The following is a 20,296-nucleotide window of genomic DNA, read 5'->3' on the forward strand; positions in this document are numbered from 1 at the left end:
TGTTTTTTCGCTTTCGTTCGTTTGCGGTGCCCGGTTAATTGGAGACGAGCTCCACGGGGTGATGTAGGACAGATGGCGTAAGTTATTGGAGAGGAGCTGGACCGACGCGCGTGCAACGGCAAATCGGGCAAACCGCTGATCTGGGCTCCGACCTCAGAATTGGGCCTACGAACCGTCGATTCGAAGGCAATGGCGTCGCGAGTAAAACTCATTGCGGTGCCATGAGTCGTGGGCTTTTTCGGGCATCCGACGTCGTTTACTAGCCCGAAATCCAATTTTTGAAGTTTTTGGTAACTGTGTTATTTTCCTATTTTAATTCCTTCGTTAATCCTAGGCTTTCTAGGAGTATTTAATCATAGTGTGCCCCGATTGTCACGCTGCGCCAAGGGGTCGTGTTAAAACAAAGACATCCAGATGAATAAGATGACGGAAAGCAAACGCCCACGACAATTTAAACGTCAACAAGGCAAAAAAAGAAGGGATGCAACACGAGGACTTCCCAGGAGGTCACCCATCCTAGTACTAGTCTACCCCAAACTCGCTTAACTTCGGAGTTCTGATGGGATCCGGTGCATGTGAGTTGGTGTGATCGCATCCGTTAGCTTATAACGCCTAAAAGTATATAAGCCACGTTTGAGCCATGCCATATGACCATGGGTTGGCTATCCAACGCCCCCCGCATGAAATGGCATGGCCTGTCAAGCCTTGTCGTCGCCACCCTTACCATGTGTCGCACGCAGGCCTGCCGAACTGCCGGTTCCGATCGGCTGTGGGGCCTACCTTACGATAATTGAACCAAAACAAAAAAAACAAAAAAACTGACAATGTTAAGAACAACCCCAATAATTTCGGCAGTGGGCGTCGAGTCCTGTTGTTTTTTCGCTTTCGTTCGTTTGCGGTGCCCGGTTAATTGGAGACGAGCTCCACGGGGTGATGTAGGACAGATGGCGTAAGTTATTGGAGAGGAGCTGGACCGACGCGCGTGCAACGTCAAATCGGGCAAACCGCTGATCTGGGCTCTGTTGCGTAGATACAGCTGCACCAAAATGGATTCAGTTGCATCCTCAACTTGTGATACTCGCAAGTGCACGAACCGTTGGTAGTATAGCATATGTAAGTGCGAGGTCGATTCCACAGGGATTGGTGATTGAATGATCCAATTTAGTTTCCCTACACAAAATAGAAACAAAAACAAAGAACATAAAACAAGGAAGAAAGAAATAAGTAACTCAAGCAAATAAGTTCCCGAGTTCAATTTAGATTAATGGATTGATTCTAGCTAAAGTATGATTAAGCCATGGTGTGTGGTCATAACCTTGTGTTCCTAATTCCCTAATTTGATCATTTGTTGTCTAACCTAAAATTAAGCATTAGGAACCCATTAAGCATAGAAGAACAATTTAAACAACCAAGCATGTATCTAATCCCTGTTATCGAATGTCCATACATACTCTTCCTATTCATAGTTCAATTCGAATTAAAGTATGGTGTCTACTCTTAATTCAAACCAAGATAGCTAACATGCAAGCCTAAATGGTGATCAATCATTCAAACTAGCATATTAACTTATAAGCATAATGAATAAGAACAAAAATCATAATTGAAACTTGGAAACTAATCAAACTTGAAACTAAAGAAAAGAATTTACATAACAATGAAAATTAAAGTAGAACTTGGAAAGACTTAAAGGAAAATTTCAGCACAAAGATCTCATTATAACAATTGAAAACTAGAAAGAGAAACTAAGAGAATTTGAGGGAGAGAAGGGAAGGGAGCTCTAGAGAAGTGTTTGAGAGCTCCCCCCCTTGGGGTGTGTTTACAAGCTTAGAGAACTTCCCTATTTATAGGCCTAGGGGAAGTGAAAATCTGAATTCAATATGGCTAATGCATACAACACTTGTTTTATAAAATCTGAAATGGTTGATGCACTTGTATTAGAAAATCTAAATTGGGTGATGCACTTGTATTAGAAAATCTTGAATTGGTTGATGCACTTCACCAATAGATCCCACCAGCAGCCCTAGCTCATCTTCATGTCACCATGACCAAGCTTCCAACCAGAAATGATAGCTCATACCTAGCTCACCATGACCAAGCATCCAACCAGCACATGCTGAGGTCAGCATGACCAGCAACTTCAAGGGCTTACAACTTGGGCTTATCTTAATCAAATTAGGACTTTAAGCACTCGAAATTGAAGTTCAGAATGTCTTCTTTCCAGCCATATGTTATTTGGGCCAATCCAAGGTCGGAGGAAGAAGTTAAGGCCGAAACAAATTGCTAACTCATTTTCCGCGCTGATAAGATCCATCCTGAGCATGGTTCTGTGTTTGCTAGGTAACGGACTCCAGATTTATCCAATGGGGCTGAATTTTGGATATGTTATAGTAAACACCAATTGGAACAACTTTCATGAAGAATGTGGCCTCATTCGAGCTATGTAGGTGGTTGAAACAAAGCTTGCAATATGACCTACGGAACTGGACTGGCAGGGGGCTGTAGCCAAAATGAGTTTGTCTTTAAGCTCTTCATCCATTCATCCAAATTAGGCCTTAACATGCTTGAATTGCATGAATTATGATCTCTAAAGCCATCATTATTACCTAAAGCTCAATGAACTGAAAGATAAACACAAAAAGGATTAAAAGCACAAGTTTAACTCAAAAACATAACCAAATCATAAGCTAGAAGGGTACAAAATGATATACAATTATGAACCGATCAAATACCCCCAAACCTAGATTTTGCTAGTCCTCGAGCAAAACAACACAAAACAAAGTTAAAAACAAAACAAGAAGTTAACTAGACCACTTTCGTAGGTAACTCGATTGCATTGAGCGAATGCAACAAGCCTTTAAACCTCTAGGCATCCCTAGTAGGAGGAGTTGTGTCTCCTGAGGGTTTAACAGATACGATACCCACAAACGTTTTTCTAACTCTACAAAACAAAATGGTTAGAAAACTTAATAGATTTGTTAGTCCTTAAGCAAAAACAAAAACAAAAATAATTACAAAAACAAAAACAAAAATAAAAGAAATAAAAATAAAACTCAAAACAATCTTTCCGAACATTTTCTGAAGAGAAATGACTCATGCACATAACTCAAAAATTTTAACAATAAAAACTCAATTTTAGACATTATTTACAAGGCGGCAAAGTTCAAAACATAACATGTTCAAAGTGTATTAGTGTGATAGCCAAATGCAACAAATTCCCCAATCTTAGTTTTCACACAATTTCAAAAATCATACAAAGCACAAATTCAACTTCAAATCTCACCAAAGTTGTCCTCTCACAAATGAATCACTCAGAAGAGGGCTATAATGCAACACTCAGTTATAAACATGAGATTAGAGTTAAACCATAAAGACTTAACTCGAAATAGAAAGATGAAGAACTTGCATTAATATGATCTCAAGAAGGATGCCAAATACTTAAAAGTAAGAAAATGCATGCAATTCAACCATATGACATTTAAGATCAATTTAGGTCTTTATTATAGGTTGTAATGGGGCCAAGGGTGTAAGGTGAGTGAGAAATGAAAGGTATGGATAATACAAAGTCCAAGGAACTCAAAATGTAAGAGCATAAAATAATTGTTTACAAGACTTCGAATCATCACGATTAGATTTTTTTCTTTTACATGATCAAAACTCCTTATACCTTCATTTACATTGATTCAAACTCCTTTCCAAACACCAAATTATTTTGAAGGCCCAAAAATGAAACCCAAAAATGAAATTTCATTCAACCACCACTTAATCACAATTTTTTCTCTTTTCTTTTCTTTTCTTTCACCAATTGAGTGAATTTTTTTTTTCTTCTTTATGTAATATCCCTTCCCAAACTTAGCATGAAAAACACATCCGAATTAGAGCTCATGAGTTCCTTAGAAAGGTAAATTCTTGTTTTTCGGGCTAAGGCGAGGAAATATAATTGGTAAAATGAAAGAAAAGGTTTACATGTAGGCTCAAAATGGTTAACAATGGAAAATCATGCTTAAGCATGCATAAGGTTAGCTTGAAAGGCACAAACGATCCAAAGAGGGCCTTAATATCACTTCTTAAATGTCATGAAATCAAATTGCATAAGAATTAATGACTTTTAAGTGTTCAACCAAATCAATGAATAATGAGATCAAACAACAACTTTGATGACAAGAAAATAAGAGTATGTGTATAACACTCATGAAATGAAGCACAAGGCTCAAAAGCTCACATTTATGGTTATATAAGTCTAATTTATGCTTGATACAATTCTTTGGGTCATGCAAATCCTTTAATTGGAGAATTATGAAACAAATGGCAAGTGCAAAGAAGGTTTCGAACATATCATGCTAGAACGATGCCAAATTAATCAATTAATTAAATTTTTTTTTTTTTACAATAAAAATTTACAAGGAAAAAAAAATAAAAAAAAAAAAAAATTCAATTTTCATTTAAGTCATGCAAACATTTATCACAATCTCATCAAATGTGTTCGGAAAGTGAATAAAATCAAAATCAAAATCAAAATCAAAATCAAAATAAAAGCAAGACTTAACAAAATAAAAAAATAAAAACAAGCAAATAAAAAAAAAATTTAATTAAATTAAGGAAAAACCAATTTTACATGCTAAACTCCAATACCCCCAAACCTAGAAATGAACATTGTCCTCAATGTTTAAAAATTAGCCACAAACAATGTCATAACAACAAATGAAAGGTATTAAAGCAAATAAAAAAAAATCACAAAATCACAAAAGAAAACAAAAACAAAATAATTATAAAATAAAAATTACAACACAAACAAACAAACAAAAAAAAAATGAAACAGTAAACCCTAATCACACAATTCTGAAACCCAAAAAAATTTTGAAGCCCAAAGCCCACAATTTCGAAACACAAACCACGGTGAATTTAACCCACTTTGAAACCCAAACTAAAGTGAAACCCGACCCACAATTTGTTTTCAATTCCGGCTTTTTATTATTATTTAGTTTTGTAAAAACAAACTATCGAACCGTGATTAGCAACACAAAGAGCGGGATTTTAACATGGGTCATGATGTCTCGGTTCAGTGTAAGGGACCAACAGACAAGGCGAGACACGTGTCGACGCATAGAGGCGCCGCAGACTCCACAAGCAAAAATTACGGGCTCATGGAAAGGCGCGAAGACTTTACTGAACGCGTTCGTTCAGAAAAGACACGTCGTGATAAATGAGTTGGGTATGGTTGGAAGGCGAGAAGGTTGTGGGACTCAGGGAATGCTGGAGATTCAGAAAATGCTCAGATGCTGTAATGGCTAGGGTTTGTCAAAGACTAAGTCTATAAGAAAGGGTGAAAAAAAAAAACGCAAACTCAGAAACACACAAAAGAGAAAAGAAAGAAAGAAGAAAAGAGAGTGAGAAATCAAATGGCCTCTAACTACCCATTTTCGTTGGATCTCAACCTAGCTCCACCGACTCAGACACGAGGCCAAGCAGCGGCACCAGTATGGATGCCCTACTTTGCTTCCGCACGGGGGCCTGTGACAGTAACTGACTCAATACTCCTGGACAACGATGTTGCCATTGGAGTGGCTAGAAATTTAGTGACTCCTAAAGATATACGTGTTCTGGGGACAAGGGATGACAACCGGGTCGTGAGCGATGCCCTAGCACTGAGCGTGCAGAGTACGGCAACAGTCGCAAGTTTGGGTCATCGCCTACTTGCGAAGTCCCATGAGGTAGAGGTGCTGAAAGGTCAGTTGGCGGTGGAGCGAAGTATGGTTGAGGAGTGTCAGACTGCTATAAAAAGCTTGAAAAGGGAGAGGTCAAGGATAGTGGAGGTGAATCGACACCAGCTAGAAGTATTGCGGGACGAGAATAAAAACCTATCAAAAATGGTAGAGTTGTACTCTCGCGACATGCGAAAACAGCTGGAGGACCTAGACCGACCGGGTAAACGCAAACAAGCAGATCGCGAGAGTAGTTACGCTCAAGCTAAGATTGCGATCTTTGGGAGCTCAAGTGATGAGCCCCAAGAAGCTGTGCGTGAAGCCCCAGAAGAGGACAGCCAGAGGGCCAAACTCAAAGCTCCAATGGTCGAGACACCAAGCACCGAGAAGAAATGATTTCCTACTGCATTATTGTTGTTTTTATTTTATTTTGTTGTTTTTGTATTTTCGTTATTTTGTTTCGGAAATAAAAGAGTAAGGTTGCAGAAAGAAAAAGAAAAAGAAAAAGAAAACACACTTCCCAACTAAAATAAAACAAAGACGACAAACGGAAAAGAAAACACATTTCCCTAACTAAAATAAGACAAAGATGATAGCCGAAAGGGAAAGGCAAAAACACAAAGCACTAGAAAATGAAAGTAACGGGCAAAAACATTAAACACCAGAAAACACGGAGGAAAAAAAAAAAAAAAAGTAAAGTAAAGGTGCTCCCCCTTGAAGCGATTAGGTCGAGCATGCCCGGGAAATCCGAAATGGTGTTGGCTCTCTCTCATCAGTATATGTCTATTTAAACCACACCTCTACAAGCGGATGATACCCAGCATTTCTTCCTGCAACTCAAGGAAAAACATCAAAAAATCCATAAACAGAAAAAAAAAAATGGCATCCTCATGCACTCACCTTGATGATCTCAACCTTGAGCTCTCACTTGCACCACCGAATGCCCAGACAAGGGCTCCTCCAAACACTGTCTTTCCAAACTCTTCATATCATCACGGCACGGCCTCAAACTTTGCTGAGGCAATACCGAACTTTTCTGAGGCACTGTCGAACAGAGCAGTGCTGCTAGGAGGCATGATTAGTAGCAAGCTCACTCCGACAGATCATCTGCATGTGGCACAGAGGTCTGATAAGGCAGCGGTAGAGGAGTCCCACAATTTAACTGTGCTCCACGCGGTCTCCGCTACCAATTTGGGCATGCGATTACTGGCGAGGACAAGGGAGTGTGCCGCGATGAGCGAGGAAATAGCTTCCTTGAAGGCTATGGTGGCGGACTTGCAGAAGCGGCTCTACTGTGCCAATCAGCACGTGGAAGCACTGCAGAGAAAAAATGAGGACCATGTGGAGCTGCTGCAGATTCTACAAGTGCGAGAAAATAGAGGCAAGCCATGATGATGATGAAGATGAAGAAGAAGAAGAAGAAGAAGAAGTTTTTTTTTTTTTTTTTTTTTTTTTTTGGGTTTGTTTTTTTTTTTTTTAATGCAGCGTTTGAAATAAAAATGTGTTTTAACACTCAGAAATAAACTAACTAACCATACCACGTAAATAAATAAATAAACTAACATAACAAAACAAAAACAGAAACAAAACAAAAACGAAGACTCAACAGAAAAGAAAACAAAGAAAATAAAGAAAACTTAATTTAAAAACACACGAATATACAAGCAACTCACGGATGACCAGTTAAGGGCCTCAGAAAACACAGCCAGGGGATCCGGGAAGGTTGGAGGGGTCACAATAGTCCCGCTTAAAACCCAAACTTCTTAGACACCGAAGGTGTCGCCTAAAGAACTCCTAGACACTGTATTAACGGAAGTGCTCACTGGGGTTACCATAAGTCGGCTCATATGAAAAATCTTTTTTTTTTTTTAATTTTAAAATTTTTAAGATAAGAAATAAAAACAAATTAAGATAAAATGAAACAACAAACCATAAATGAAAATGAACTAAGTACTATAAACAAACTCAAACAAACGATATAAATTATTGTACTAAAAGAAACAAACCAAGAAACCAAAGAAAAAAAAACAAACAGCACTTTCTATCACCTGTTTATCACCATTTGGACAGATTCGTTTCTATGTTTTTCAGCTTCGACCTCTGTTCAGTTTTTAGGCTATAACTTTCCAACCGCAAGTCTAAATTTTACGTTCTTTATATGGTTGGATTCAGCATAGAAAAACAAAGAACTCAACGAGGACCAAAAGGCAAAAACAACTACGAAAATAAACAGAATTCAAAGAAGAGAAAGGATTGAAATGCTCCCCCTTGAAGCGATTAGGTCGAGCATGGATGCACTTGGAGGTCGCGACTTCTCCCACTGCTCCACACTTCCCATTCTTATGATTGAGGTTGCCATCTCTCTCCATTTATTATTGAGCTATAATAAATTGCTAAAACAAACATAGAAAACTTGAAATAGAATTAAAGGATTAGGAAATAAAAACTAAAATGAAAAGGAAAATCAACACACATCCAATTCCATGTTTCAAAGCAACAAGCACCAATGGGTTGTGTAAGCTGGGACTTAAACCCAGTTCTCTTGCTTGTTGGGCAATTGTCCTTTTCTGTTGGACTACAAACACAACTTGTCCATTAACGTCATTAACTTTAAAACAAGAAATTGTCTAGTTAAGAAAAACAAATAAAATAAAGTAGGAAAGCCAAATAGAATCAAACAATGTTACCGATCCCCGGCAACGGCGCCAAAAACTTGTTGCGTAGATACAGCTGCACCAAAATGGATTCAGTTGCATCCTCAACTTGTGATACTCGCAAGTGCACGAACCGTTGGTAGTATAGCATATGTAAGTGCGAGGTCGATTCCACAGGGATTGGTGATTGAATGATCCAATTTAGTTTCCCTACACAAAATAGAAACAAAAACAAAGAACATAAAACAAGGATGAAAGAAATAAGTAACTCAAGCAAATAAGTTCCCAAGTTCAATTTAGATTAATGGATTGATTCTAGCTAAAGTATGATTAAGCCATGGTGTGTGGTCATAACCTTGTGTTCCTAATTCCCTAATTTGATCATTTGTTGTCTAACCTAAAATTAAGCATTAGGAACCCATTAAGCATAGAAGAACAATTTAAACAACCAAGCATGTATCTAATCCCTGTTGTCGAATGTCCATACATACTCTTCCTATTCATAGTTCAATTCGAATTAAAGTATGGTGTCTACTCTTAATTCAAACCAAGATAGCTAACATGCAAGCCTAAATGGTGATCAATCATTCAAACTAGCATATTAACTTATAAGCATAATGAATAAGAACAAAAATCATAATTGAAACTTGGAAACTAATCAAACTTGAAACTAAAGAAAAGAATTTACATAACAATGAAAATTAAAGTAGAACTTGGAAAGACTTAAAGGAAAATTTCAGCACAAAGATCTCATTATAACAATTGAAAACTAGAAAGAGAAACTAAGAGAATTTGAGGGAGAGAAGGGGAGGGAGCTCTAGAGAAGTGTTTGAGAGCTCCCCCCCTTGGGGTGTGTTTACAAGCTTAGAGAACTTCCCTATTTATAGGCCTAGGGGAAGTGAAAATCTGAATTCAATATGGCTAATGCATACAACACTTGTTTTATAAAATCTGAAATGGTTGATGCACTTGTATTAGAAAATCTAAATTGGGTGATGCACTTGTATTAGAAAATCTTGAATTGGTTGATGCACTTCACCAATAGATCCCACCAGCAGCCCTAGCTCATCTTCATGTCACCATGACCAAGCTTCCAACCAGAAATGATAGCTCATACCTAGCTCACCATGACCAAGCATCCAACCAGCACATGCTGAGGTCAGCATGACCAGCAACTTCAAGGGCTTACAACTTGGGCTTCTCTTAATCAAATTAGGACTTTAAGCACTCGAAATTGAAGTTCAGAATGTCTTCTTTCCAGCCATATGTTATTTGGGCCAATCCAAGGTCGGAGGAAGAAGTTAAGGCCGAAACAAATTGCTAACTCATTTTCCGCGCTGATAAGATCCATCCTGAGCATGGTTCGGTGTTTGCTAGGTAACGGACTCCAGATTTATCCGATGGGGCTGAATTTCGGATATGTTATAGTACACACCAATTGGAACAACTTTCATGAAGAATGTGGCCTCATTCGAGCTATGTAGGTGGTTGAAACAAAGCTTGCAATATGACCTACGGAACTGGACTGGCAGGGGGCTGTAGCCCAAATGAGTTTGTCTTTAAGCTCTTCATCCATTCATCCAAATTAGGCCTTAACATGCTTGAATTGCATGAATTATGCTCTCTAAAGCCATCATTATTACCTAAAGCTCAATGAACTGAAAGATAAACACAAAAAGGATTAAAAGCACAAGTTTAACTCAAAAACATAACCAAATCATAAGCTAGAAGGGTACAAAATGATATACAATTATGAACCGATCAGGCTCCGACCTCAGAATTGGGCCTACGAACCGTCGATTCGAAGGCAACGGCGTCGCGAGTAAAACTCATTGCGTTGCCATGAGTCGTGGGCTTTTTCGGGCATCCGACGTCGTTTACTAGCCCGAAATCCAGTTTTTGAAGTTTTTGGTAACTGTGTTATTTTCCTATTTTAATTCCTTCGTCAATCCTAGGCTTTCTAGGAGTATTTAATCATAGTGTGCCCCGATTGTCACGCTGCGCCAAGGGGTCGTGATAAAAAAAAGACATCCAGATGAATAAGATGACGGAAAGCAAACCCACGACAATTGAAACGTCAACAAGGCAAAAAAAGAAGGGATGCAACACGAGGACTTCCCAGGAGGTCACCCATCCTAGTACGCTCGCCCAAACTCGCTTAACTTCGGAGTTCTGATGGGATCCGGTGCATGTGAGTTGGTATGATCGCATCCGTTAGCTTATAACGCCTAAAAGTATATAAGCCACGTTTGAGCCATGCCATATGACCATGGGTTGGCTATCCAACGCCCCCCGCATGAAATGGCATGGCCTGTCAGGCCTTGTCGTCGCCACCCCTACCATGTGTCGCGCGCAGGCCTGCCGAACTGCCGGTTCCGATCGGCTGTGGGGCCTACCTTACGATAATTGAACCAAAACAAAAAAAACAAAAAAACTGACAACGTTAAGAACAACCCCAATAATTTCGGCAGTGGGCGTCGAGTCCTGTTGTTTTTTCGCTTTCGTTCGTTTGCGGTGCCCGGTTAATTGGAGACGAGCTCCACGGGGTGATGTAGGACAGATTGCGTAAGTTATTGGAGAGGAGCTGGACCGACGCGCGTGCAACGGCAAATCGGGCAAACCGCTGATCTGGGCTCCGACCTCAGAATTGGGCCCACGAACCGTCGATTCGAAGGCAACGGCGTCGCGAGTAAAACTCATTGCGTTGCCATGAGTCGTGGGCTTTTTCGGGCATCCGACGTCGTTTACTAGCCCGAAATCCAGTTTTTGAAGTTTTTGGTAACTGTGTTATTTTCCTATTTTAATTCCTTCGTCAATCCTAGGCTTTCTAGGAGTATTTAATCATAGTGTGCCCCGATTGTCACGCTGCGCCAAGGGGTCGTGATAAAAAAAAGACATCCAGATGAATAAGATAACGGAAAGCAAACCCACGACAATTGAAACGTCAACAAGGCAAAAAAAGAAGGGATGCAACACGAGGACTTCCCAGGAGGTCACCCGTCCTAGTACGCTCGCCCAAACTCGCTTAACTTCGGAGTTCTGATGGGATCCGGTGCATGTGAGTTGGTATGATCGCATCCGTTAGCTTATAACGCCTAAAAGTATATAAGCCACGTTTGAGCCATGCCATATGACCATGGGTTGGCTATCCAACGCCCCCCGCATGAAATGGCATGGCCTGTCAGGCCTTGTCGTCGCCACCCCTACCATGTGTCGCGAGCAGGCCTGCCGAACTGCCGGTTCCGATCGGCTGTGGGGCCTACCTTACGATAATTGAACCAAAACAAAAAAAACAAAAAAACTGACAACGTTAAGAACAACCCCAATAATTTCGGCAGTGGGCGTCGAGTCCTGTTGTTTTTTCGCTTTCGTTCGTTTGCGGTGCCCGGTTAATTGGAGACGAACTCCACGGGGTGATGTAGGACAGATTGCGTAAGTTATTGGAGAGGAGCTGGACCGACGCGCGTGCAACGGCAAATCGGGCAAACCGCTGATCTGGGCTCCGACCTCAGAATTGGGCCCACGAACCGTCGATTCGAAGGCAACGGCGTCGCGAGTAAAACTCATCGCGTTGCCATGAGTCGTGGGCTTTTTCGGGCATCCGACGTCGTTTACTAGCCCGAAATCCAGTTTTTGAAGTTTTTGGTAACTGTGTTATTTTCCTATTTTAATTCCTTCGTCAATCCTAGGCTTTCTAGGAGTATTTAATCATAGTGTGCCCCGATTGTCACGCTGCGCCAAGGGGTCGTGATAAAAAAAAGACATCCAGATGAATAAGATGACGGAAAGCAAACCCACGACAATTGAAACGTCAACAAGGCAAAAAAAGAAGGGATGCAACACGAGGACTTCCCAGGAGGTCACCCATCCTAGTACGCTCGCCCAAACTCGCTTAACTTCGGAGTTCTGATGGGATCCGGTGCATGTGAGTTGGTATGATCGCATCCGTTAGCTTATAACGCCTAAAAGTATATAAGCCACGTTTGAGCCATGCCATATGACCATGGGTTGGCTATCCAACGCCCCCCGCATGAAATGGCATGGCCTGTCAGGCCTTGTCGTCGCCACCCCTACCATGTGTCGCGCGCAGGCCTGCCGAACTGCCGGTTCCGATCGGCTGTGGGGCCTACCTTACGATAATTGAACCAAAACAAAAAAAACAAAAAAACTGACAACGTTAAGAACAACCCCAATAATTTCGGCAGTGGGCGTCGAGTCCTGTTGTTTTTTCGCTTTCGTTCGTTTGCGGTGCCCGGTTAATTGGAGACGAGCTCCACGGGGTGATGTAGGACAGATTGCGTAAGTTATTGGAGAGGAGCTGGACCGACGCGCGTGCAACGGCAAATCGGGCAAACCGCTGATCTGGGCTCCGACCTCAGAATTGGGCCCACGAACCGTCGATTCGAAGGCAACGGCGTCGCGAGTAAAACTCATTGCGTTGCCATGAGTCGTGGGCTTTTTCGGGCATCCGACGTCGTTTACTAGCCCGAAATCCAGTTTTTGAAGTTTTTGGTAACTGTGTTATTTTCCTATTTTAATTCCTTCGTCAATCCTAGGCTTTCTAGGAGTATTTAATCATAGTGTGCCCCGATTGTCACGCTGCGCCAAGGGGTCGTGATAAAAAAAAGACATCCAGATGAATAAGATAACGGAAAGCAAACCCACGACAATTGAAACGTCAACAAGGCAAAAAAAGAAGGGATGCAACACGAGGACTTCCCAGGAGGTCACCCGTCCTAGTACGCTCGCCCAAACTCGCTTAACTTCGGAGTTCTGATGGGATCCGGTGCATGTGAGTTGGTATGATCGCATCCGTTAGCTTATAACGCCTAAAAGTATATAAGCCACGTTTGAGCCATGCCATATGACCATGGGTTGGCTATCCAACGCCCCCCGCATGAAATGGCATGGCCTGTCAGGCCTTGTCGTCGCCACCCCTACCATGTGTCGCGAGCAGGCCTGCCGAACTGCCGGTTCCGATCGGCTGTGGGGCCTACCTTACGATAATTGAACCAAAACAAAAAAAACAAAAAAACTGACAACGTTAAGAACAACCCCAATAATTTCGGCAGTGGGCGTCGAGTCCTGTTGTTTTTTCGCTTTCGTTCGTTTGCGGTGCCCGGTTAATTGGAGACGAACTCCACGGGGTGATGTAGGACAGATTGCGTAAGTTATTGGAGAGGAGCTGGACCGACGCGCGTGCAACGGCAAATCGGGCAAACCGCTGATCTGGGCTCCGACCTCAGAATTGGGCCCACGAACCGTCGATTCGAAGGCAACGGCGTCGCGAGTAAAACTCATCGCGTTGCCATGAGTCGTGGGCTTTTTCGGGCATCCGACGTCGTTTACTAGCCCGAAATCCAGTTTTTGAAGTTTTTGGTAACTGTGTTATTTTCCTATTTTAATTCCTTCGTCAATCCTAGGCTTTCTAGGAGTATTTAATCATAGTGTGCCCCGATTGTCACGCTGCGCCAAGGGGTCGTGATAAAAAAAAGACATCCAGATGAATAAGATGACGGAAAGCAAACCCACGACAATTGAAACGTCAACAAGGCAAAAAAAGAAGGGATGCAACACGAGGACTTCCCAGGAGGTCACCCATCCTAGTACGCTCGCCCAAACTCGCTTAACTTCGGAGTTCTGATGGGATCCGGTGCATGTGAGTTGGTATGATCGCATCCGTTAGCTTATAACGCCTAAAAGTATATAAGCCACGTTTGAGCCATGCCATATGACCATGGGTTGGCTATCCAACGCCCCCCGCATGAAATGGCATGGCCTGTCAGGCCTTGTCGTCGCCACCCCTACCATGTGTCGCGCGCAGGCCTGCCGAACTGCCGGTTCCGATCGGCTGTGGGGCCTACCTTACGATAATTGAACCAAAACAAAAAAAACAAAAAAACTGACAACGTTAAGAACAACCCCAATAATTTCGGCAGTGGGCGTCGAGTCCTGTTGTTTTTTCGCTTTCGTTCGTTTGCGGTGCCCGGTTAATTGGAGACGAGCTCCACGGGGTGATGTAGGACAGATTGCGTAAGTTATTGGAGAGGAGCTGGACCGACGCGCGTGCAACGGCAAATCGGGCAAACCGCTGATCTGGGCTCCGACCTCAGAATTGGGCCCACGAACCGTCGATTCGAAGGCAACGGCGTCGCGAGTAAAACTCATTGCGTTGCCATGAGTCGTGGGCTTTTTCGGGCATCCGACGTCGTTTACTAGCCCGAAATCCAGTTTTTGAAGTTTTTGGTAACTGTGTTATTTTCCTATTTTAATTCCTTCGTCAATCCTAGGCTTTCTAGGAGTATTTAATCATAGTGTGCCCCGATTGTCACGCTGCGCCAAGGGGTCGTGATAAAAAAAAGACATCCAGATGAATAAGATAACGGAAAGCAAACCCACGACAATTGAAACGTCAACAAGGCAAAAAAAGAAGGGATGCAACACGAGGACTTCCCAGGAGGTCACCCGTCCTAGTACGCTCGCCCAAACTCGCTTAACTTCGGAGTTCTGATGGGATCCGGTGCATGTGAGTTGGTATGATCGCATCCGTTAGCTTATAACGCCTAAAAGTATATAAGCCACGTTTGAGCCATGCCATATGACCATGGGTTGGCTATCCAACGCCCCCCGCATGAAATGGCATGGCCTGTCAGGCCTTGTCGTCGCCACCCCTACCATGTGTCGCGAGCAGGCCTGCCGAACTGCCGGTTCCGATCGGCTGTGGGGCCTACCTTACGATAATTGAACCAAAACAAAAAAAACAAAAAAACTGACAACGTTAAGAACAACCCCAATAATTTCGGCAGTGGGCGTCGAGTCCTGTTGTTTTTTCGCTTTCGTTCGTTTGCGGTGCCCGGTTAATTGGAGACGAACTCCACGGGGTGATGTAGGACAGATTGCGTAAGTTATTGGAGAGGAGCTGGACCGACGCGCGTGCAACGGCAAATCGGGCAAACCGCTGATCTGGGCTCCGACCTCAGAATTGGGCCCACGAACCGTCGATTCGAAGGCAACGGCGTCGCGAGTAAAACTCATCGCGTTGCCATGAGTCGTGGGCTTTTTCGGGCATCCGACGTCGTTTACTAGCCCGAAATCCAGTTTTTGAAGTTTTTGGTAACTGTGTTATTTTCCTATTTTAATTCCTTCGTCAATCCTAGGCTTTCTAGGAGTATTTAATCATAGTGTGCCCCGATTGTCACGCTGCGCCAAGGGGTCGTGATAAAAAAAAGACATCCAGATGAATAAGATGACGGAAAGCAAACCCACGACAATTGAAACGTCAACAAGGCAAAAAAAGAAGGGATGCAACACGAGGACTTCCCAGGAGGTCACCCATCCTAGTACGCTCGCCCAAACTCGCTTAACTTCGGAGTTCTGATGGGATCCGGTGCATGTGAGTTGGTATGATCGCATCCGTTAGCTTATAACGCCTAAAAGTATATAAGCCACGTTTGAGCCATGCCATATGACCATGGGTTGGCTATCCAACGCCCCCCGCATGAAATGGCATGGCCTGTCAGGCCTTGTCGTCGCCACCCCTACCATGTGTCGCGCGCAGGCCTGCCGAACTGCCGGTTCCGATCGGCTGTGGGGCCTACCTTACGATAATTGAACCAAAACAAAAAAAACAAAAAAACTGACAACGTTAAGAACAACCCCAATAATTTCGGCAGTGGGCGTCGAGTCCTGTTGTTTTTTCGCTTTCGTTCGTTTGCGGTGCCCGGTTAATTGGAGACGAGCTCCACGGGGTGATGTAGGACAGATTGCGTAAGTTATTGGAGAGGAGCTGGACCGACGCGCGTGCAACGGCAAATCGGGCAAACCGCTGATCTGGGCTCCGACCTCAGAATTGGGCCCACGAACCGTCGATTCGAAGGCAACGGCGTCGCGAGTAAAACTCATTGCGTTGCCATGAGTCGTGGGCTTTTTCGGGCATCCGACGTCGTTTACTAGCCCGAAATCCAGTTTTTGAAGTTTTTGGTAACTGTGTTATTTTCCTATTTTAATTCCTTCGTCAATCCTAGGCTTTCTAGGAGTATTTAATCATAGTGTGCCCCGATTGTCACGCTGCGCCAAGGGGTCGTGATAAAAAAAAGACATCCAGATGAATAAGATAACGGAAAGCAAACCCACGACAATTGAAACGTCAACAAGGCAAAAAAAGAAGGGATGCAACACGAGGACTTCCCAGGAGGTCACCCGTCCTAGTACGCTCGCCCAAACTCGCTTAACTTCGGAGTTCTGATGGGATCCGGTGCATGTGAGTTGGTATGATCGCATCCGTTAGCTTATAACGCCTAAAAGTATATAAGCCACGTTTGAGCCATGCCATATGACCATGGGTTGGCTATCCAACGCCCCCCGCATGAAATGGCATGGCCTGTCAGGCCTTGTCGTCGCCACCCCTACCATGTGTCGCGAGCAGGCCTGCCGAACTGCCGGTTCCGATCGGCTGTGGGGCCTACCTTACGATAATTGAACCAAAACAAAAAAAACAAAAAAACTGACAACGTTAAGAACAACCCCAATAATTTCGGCAGTGGGCGTCGAGTCCTGTTGTTTTTTCGCTTTCGTTCGTTTGCGGTGCCCGGTTAATTGGAGACGAACTCCACGGGGTGATGTAGGACAGATTGCGTAAGTTATTGGAGAGGAGCTGGACCGACGCGCGTGCAACGGCAAATCGGGCAAACCGCTGATCTGGGCTCCGACCTCAGAATTGGGCCCACGAACCGTCGATTCGAAGGCAACGGCGTCGCGAGTAAAACTCATCGCGTTGCCATGAGTCGTGGGCTTTTTCGGGCATCCGACGTCGTTTACTAGCCCGAAATCCAGTTTTTGAAGTTTTTGGTAACTGTGTTATTTTCCTATTTTAATTCCTTCGTCAATCCTAGGCTTTCTAGGAGTATTTAATCATAGTGTGCCCCGATTGTCACGCTGCGCCAAGGGGTCGTGATAAAAAAAAGACATCCAGATGAATAAGATGACGGAAAGCAAACCCACGACAATTGAAACGTCAACAAGGCAAAAAAAGAAGGGATGCAACACGAGGACTTCCCAGGAGGTCACCCATCCTAGTACGCTCGCCCAAACTCGCTTAACTTCGGAGTTCTGATGGGATCCGGTGCATGTGAGTTGGTATGATCGCATCCGTTAGCTTATAACGCCTAAAAGTATATAAGCCACGTTTGAGCCATGCCATATGACCATGGGTTGGCTATCCAACGCCCCCCGCATGAAATGGCATGGCCTGTCAGGCCTTGTCGTCGCCACCCCTACCATGTGTCGCGCGCAGGCCTGCCGAACTGCCGGTTCCGATCGGCTGTGGGGCCTACCTTACGATAATTGAACCAAAACAAAAAAAACAAAAAAACTGACAACGTTAAGAACAACCCCAATAATTTCGGCAGTGGGCGTCGAGTCCTGTTGTTTTTTCGCTTTCGTTCGTTTGCGGTGCCCGGTTAATTGGAGACGAGCTCCACGGGGTGATGTAGGACAGATTGCGTAAGTTATTGGAGAGGAGCTGGACCGACGCGCGTGCAACGGCAAATCGGGCAAACCGCTGATCTGGGCTCCGACCTCAGAATTGGGCCCACGAACCGTCGATTCGAAGGCAACGGCGTCGCGAGTAAAACTCATTGCGTTGCCATGAGTCGTGGGCTTTTTCGGGCATCCGACGTCGTTTACTAGCCCGAAATCCAGTTTTTGAAGTTTTTGGTAACTGTGTTATTTTCCTATTTTAATTCCTTCGTCAATCCTAGGCTTTCTAGGAGTATTTAATCATAGTGTGCCCCGATTGTCACGCTGCGCCAAGGGGTCGTGATAAAAAAAAGACATCCAGATGAATAAGATGACGGAAAGCAAACCCACGACAATTGAAACGTCAACAAGGCAAAAAAAGAAGGGATGCAACACGAGGACTTCCCAGGAGGTCACCCGTCCTAGTACGCTCGCCCAAACTCGCTTAACTTCGGAGTTCTGATGGGATCCGGTGCATGTGAGTTGGTATGATCGCATCCGTTAGCTTATAACGCCTAAAAGTATATAAGCCACGTTTGAGCCATGCCATATGACCATGGGTTGGCTATCCAACGCCCCCCGCATGAAATGGCATGGCCTGTCAGGCCTTGTCGTCGCCACCCCTACCATGTGTCGCGAGCAGGCCTGCCGAACTGCCGGTTCCGATCGGCTGTTGGGCCTACCTTACGATAATTGAACCAAAACAAAAAAAACAAAAAAACTGACAACGTTAAGAACAACCCCAATAATTTCGGCAGTGGGCGTCGAGTCCTGTTGTTTTTTCGCTTTCGTTCGTTTGCGGTGCCCGGTTAATTGGAGACGAGCTCCACGGGGTGATGTAGGACAGATTGCGTAAGTTATTGGAGAGGAGCTGGACCGACGCGCGTGCAACGGCAAATCGGGCAAACCGCTGATCTGGGCTCCGACCTCAGAATTGGGCCCACGAACCGTCGATTCGAAGGCAACGGCGTCGCGAGTAAAACTCATTGCGTTGCCATGAGTCGTGGGCTTTTTCGGGCATCCGACGTCGTTTACTAGCCCGAAATCCAGTTTTTGAAGTTTTTGGTAACTGTGTTATTTTCCTATTTTAATTCCTTCGTCAATCCTAGGCTTTCTAGGAGTATTTAATCATAGTGTGCCCCGATTGTCACGCTGCGCCAAGGGGTCGTGATAAAAAAAAGACATCCAGATGAATAAGATAACGGAAAGCAAACCCACGACAATTGAAACGTCAACAGGGCAAAAAAAGAAGGGATGCAACACGAGGACTTCCCAGGAGGTCACCCGTCCTAGTACGCTCGCCCAAACTCGCTTAACTTCGGAGTTCTGATGGGATCCGGTGCATGTGAGTTGGTATGATCGCATCCGTTAGCTTATAACGCCTAAAAGTATATAAGCCACGTTTGAGCCATGCCATATGACCATGGGTTGGCTATCCAACGCCCCCCGCATGAAATGGCATGGCCTGTCAGGCCTTGTCGTCGCCACCCCTACCATGTGTCGCGCGCAGGCCTGCCGAACTGCCGGTTCCGATCGGCTGTGGGGCCTACCTTACGATAATTGAACCAAAACAAAAAAAACAAAAAAACTGACAACGTTAAGAACAACCCCAATAATTTCAGCAGTGGGCGTCGAGTCCTGTTGTTTTTTCGCTTTCGTTCGTTTGCGGTGCCCGGTTAATTGGAGACGAGCTCCACGGGGTGATGTAGGACAGATGGCGTAAGTTATTGGAGAGGAGCTGGACCGACGCGCGTGCAACGGCAAATCGGGCAAACCGCTGATCTGGGCTCCGACCTCAGAATTGGGCCCACGAACCGTCGATTCGAAGGCAACGGCGTCGCGAGTAAAACTCATTGCGTTGCCATGAGTCGTGGGCTTTTTCGGGCATCCGACGTCGTTTACTAGCCCGAAATCCAGTTTTTGAAGTTTTTGGTAACTGTGTTATTTTCCTATTTTAATTCCTTCGTCAATCCTAGGCTTTCTAGGAGTATTTAATCATAGTGTGCCCCGATTGTCACGCTGCGCCAAGGGGTCGTGATAAAACAAAGACATCCAGATGAATAAGATGACGGAAAGCAAACGCCCACGACAATTGAAACGTCAACAAGGCAAAAAAAGAAGGGATGCAACACGAGGACTTCCCGGGAGGTCACCCATCCTAGTACTACTCTCGCCCAAACTCGCTTAACTTCGGAGTTCTGATGGGATCCGGTGCATGTGAGTTGGTATGATCTCATCCGTTAGCTTATAACGCCTAAAAGTATATAAGCCACGTTTGAGCCATGCCATATGACCATGGGTTGGCTATCCAACGCCCCCCGCATGAAATGGCATGGCCTGTCAAGCCTTGTCGTCGCCACCCCTACCACGTGTCGCGCGCAGGCCTGCCGAACTGCCGGTTCCGATCGGCTGTGGGGCCTACCTTAC

General features: G+C 44.2%; 6 non-coding genes and 7 pseudogenes across 6 annotated transcripts; all 13 read right to left on the minus strand.

Annotated features, from left to right (window-relative positions):
- Positions 1-478: 478 nt before the first annotated feature.
- On the minus strand, positions 479-597 carry LOC148291828 (5S ribosomal RNA; annotated as a pseudogene).
- Positions 598-10,450: 9,853 nt separating this feature from the next.
- On the minus strand, positions 10,451-10,566 carry LOC148291829 (5S ribosomal RNA). Its single transcript, XR_015827089.1, has one exon. It is a non-coding gene; the product is annotated as a 5S ribosomal RNA (ribosomal RNA).
- A 751-nt stretch (positions 10,567-11,317) lies between these two features.
- LOC148291830 (5S ribosomal RNA) lies at positions 11,318-11,433 on the minus strand (annotated as a pseudogene).
- Positions 11,434-12,184: 751 nt separating this feature from the next.
- Positions 12,185-12,300, minus strand: LOC148291831 (5S ribosomal RNA). Its single transcript, XR_015827090.1, has one exon. It is a non-coding gene; the product is annotated as a 5S ribosomal RNA (ribosomal RNA).
- A 751-nt stretch (positions 12,301-13,051) lies between these two features.
- LOC148291832 (5S ribosomal RNA) lies at positions 13,052-13,167 on the minus strand (annotated as a pseudogene).
- Positions 13,168-13,918: 751 nt separating this feature from the next.
- Positions 13,919-14,034, minus strand: LOC148291833 (5S ribosomal RNA). Its single transcript, XR_015827091.1, has one exon. It is a non-coding gene; the product is annotated as a 5S ribosomal RNA (ribosomal RNA).
- A 751-nt stretch (positions 14,035-14,785) lies between these two features.
- LOC148291834 (5S ribosomal RNA) lies at positions 14,786-14,901 on the minus strand (annotated as a pseudogene).
- A 751-nt stretch (positions 14,902-15,652) lies between these two features.
- On the minus strand, positions 15,653-15,768 carry LOC148291835 (5S ribosomal RNA). Its single transcript, XR_015827093.1, has one exon. It is a non-coding gene; the product is annotated as a 5S ribosomal RNA (ribosomal RNA).
- Positions 15,769-16,519: 751 nt separating this feature from the next.
- Positions 16,520-16,635, minus strand: LOC148291836 (5S ribosomal RNA; annotated as a pseudogene).
- Positions 16,636-17,386: 751 nt separating this feature from the next.
- LOC148291837 (5S ribosomal RNA) lies at positions 17,387-17,502 on the minus strand. The gene has a single exon (XR_015827094.1). It is a non-coding gene; the product is annotated as a 5S ribosomal RNA (ribosomal RNA).
- Positions 17,503-18,253: 751 nt separating this feature from the next.
- Positions 18,254-18,369, minus strand: LOC148291838 (5S ribosomal RNA; annotated as a pseudogene).
- Positions 18,370-19,120: 751 nt separating this feature from the next.
- LOC148291839 (5S ribosomal RNA) lies at positions 19,121-19,236 on the minus strand (annotated as a pseudogene).
- Positions 19,237-19,989: 753 nt separating this feature from the next.
- LOC148291840 (5S ribosomal RNA) lies at positions 19,990-20,108 on the minus strand. Its single transcript, XR_015827065.1, has one exon. It is a non-coding gene; the product is annotated as a 5S ribosomal RNA (ribosomal RNA).
- Positions 20,109-20,296: the final 188 nt, after the last annotated feature.

The sequence above is a fragment of the Prunus avium genome, chromosome 8 (assembly GCF_965620075.1).
Source record: "Prunus avium chromosome 8, drPruAviu1.hap1.1, whole genome shotgun sequence".
Classification (NCBI taxonomy): domain Eukaryota; kingdom Viridiplantae; phylum Streptophyta; class Magnoliopsida; order Rosales; family Rosaceae; genus Prunus; species Prunus avium.